Below are 2,723 nucleotides of genomic sequence, written 5' to 3'. Positions count from 1 at the left end.
GTTAAACCCCTCCGGTCAGTCGGTCTTCCCGAGTTACCTTCAGTCTATCAATTCTTTGTGGATGTCTTCAGTAAACAAGCGGCTGACTCCTTACCCCCTCATCGCGAATGGGACTGCCCAATCGATTTGGTGCCGGGCAAAACACCTCCTAGGGGGCGAATTTATCTGCTGTCCATTCCAGAGACTCAAGCTATGTCTGATTATATACAAGATAATTTAACCAAAGGATTTATTAGACCATTTTCTTCACCTGCAGGAGTCTTCTTCGTTAAGAAGAAGGATGGTGACTTACTACCATGCATAGATTATTGCGGGCTTAATGAGATCACTGTGAAGAACAGGTACCCACTGCCGTTAATTCCAGAATTATTCGACCGGGTAAAGGGAGCTACAGTGTTTACGAAATTAGATCTTCACGGTGCCTACAATTTAATTCGCATCCGTGCAGGGGATGAATGGAAGACTGCCTTTAAACCCGGAATGGGCATTACGAATATCTTGTAATGCCTTTTGGTCTTTGCAATGCTCCTGCAGTTTTCCAAAGCTATGTGAACGAACTTTTTTGAGATCTTCTCTACAGGTGCCTGGTAGTGTACTTGGATGATATTCTAATATTCTCCAAGGATCTGAAGTCTCACCTTCTCCAAGTTAAAGAGGTACTGACCCGCCTGAGGAAAAATCGACTATATTGTAAGTTGGAGAAGTGTACATTTGAAGTATCTTCTACATCGTTCCTTGGATATAGCATTTCCGGATCAGAGCTATGTATAAATCCTCTAAAGGTACAAAGTATCCGAGACTGGTCCACTCCTACGACTCTCAAGGGGATTCAGCGATTCCTTGGCTTTGCTAATTTTTATAGGAAATGCATTAAGAATTACTCTACGTTGGCCACTCCCATCACAGCCCTCACTCAAAAGGGAGCAAATCCTACGAACTGTTCTTCTGAAGCAATCAAAGCCTTCTCCGATTTGAAGCAATCTTTTGTCTCAGCTCCCATTCTTCGACAGCCAGATTTGAACCGTCCCTTTCTAGTGGAGGTAGATGCATCTACAGAAGCGGTGGGAGCTGTGTTGTCACAAGTCTTTGAAGATAAAGTCCATCCCTGCGGATATTTCTCCCATACGTTTCTACCGGCTGAACGTAATTATGCTATTGGGGAGCAGGAATTGCCATCAGATTGGCGTTTGAGGAGTGGAGATACCTTCTAGAAGGAGCACAACATCCCATCACAGTATATACTGATCATAAGAATCTTCTTTATCTGCAGTCGGCTCTGTGTTTGAATCCACTACAAGCTCGATGGGCTCTTTTCTTCACCCGATTTAGTTTGAAGCTCACCTATTGTCCAGGGTCTCAAAACAAAAAAGCAGATGCCCTTTCTTGGTCCTCAATTTTTCTGAATCAAATGATGCTACCATGAATCAAGCCATTGTGTGTCCTACCTCCTTTTTAACGACTCGAACTTCTCTGGTCCCTCCGCCTGGCAAAACCTTTGTCGCCACAAATCTTTGAAAATGACTACTAACTTGGGCTCACTCTTCACCCTTGATGGGTCATCCTGGGGTCCTAAAGACTCTCAAATATATTCAACAGTCTTACTGGTGGCCATGTCTTAAAGCCGATGTGCAAGAGTTTATAGCAGCATGTCCTAAATGTGCACAACATAAGAGCCCAAGGGGTTCTCCTCCAGGTTTGCTACATCCGTTATCTATACCCAAACAACCATGGACTCATATCTCAATGGATTTTGTGACTGATTTACCTCCATCAAAAGGGCGGAATACCATTTGTGTGATAGTGGATCGATTTTCGAAAATGGCGTATTTCATTCCGTTAGCTGGATTACCATCAGCTCCTTCACTAGCCAGATTATTCATTTCTGAAATCTTTAAGTTGCATGGCCTTCCTCGACAGATCATCTCTGATCGGGGAACACAATTTATAGCCAAGTTTTGGAGGTTGCTTTGTTCATCTTTAAACATTAAGTTGAATTTTTCTTTTTATCCCCAGACAGATGGACAAACTGAGCAAGTAAATCAAGATCTTGAAACTTTCTCCGGTTATACATATCTTCCTCGCAGGTTGATTGGATTGACTATCTTCCATTGGCAGAATTCGCTCATAATAATCTTTCAGTCATCTTCAGAATCTACACCATTTTACACTAACTTTGGTTATCATCCTCGTGTGTCAGAGTTCCATCCGTTGCCAGCTCAAGAGGTTCCAGCAGTAGATCAAGTGTTTCAACGTTTGTCTAAAATCTGGAGTTGTGTGTGCAAGTCGTTGATTAAATCCTCTGCTCATTATAAATCTTTTGCAGATAGAAAACGTAAGGCTGTACCAAACTACAAGGTAGGAGACCCAGTCAGGATTTCTACTCGCAATCTTTAAATTCAAAGCTCCTTCTAAGAAGTTTGCTCCCAAGTTTATTGGTCCAAATTCCTAACGCCTTTCATACATTGTTGTTGAAACCTGTGATTCTCAATAAGTTTCGTACTGCCCTGTCCAAACCTCCTAAAGTTCACTCTTTGCAGGATGAGGAATTTAAGGTTAAGGAGATTGTGGACTCACGTTGTCGATATGGACGTCTGCAGTTTCTTGTTGATTGGAAGGGTTATGGTCCGGACAGGGCCGGTTCAAGGGCGCAGAGCGCCCCGGGCAGGAAAGGGGCGTGGCCTAATACAGGGGGCGTGGTGAGTCACGCCCCCTGTACATTGAAA

This window comes from Pseudophryne corroboree, chromosome 2, assembly GCF_028390025.1.
Source record: "Pseudophryne corroboree isolate aPseCor3 chromosome 2, aPseCor3.hap2, whole genome shotgun sequence".
In the NCBI taxonomy this organism is placed as follows: domain Eukaryota; kingdom Metazoa; phylum Chordata; class Amphibia; order Anura; family Myobatrachidae; genus Pseudophryne; species Pseudophryne corroboree.
Note: the sequence above shows the minus strand (reverse complement) of the source record.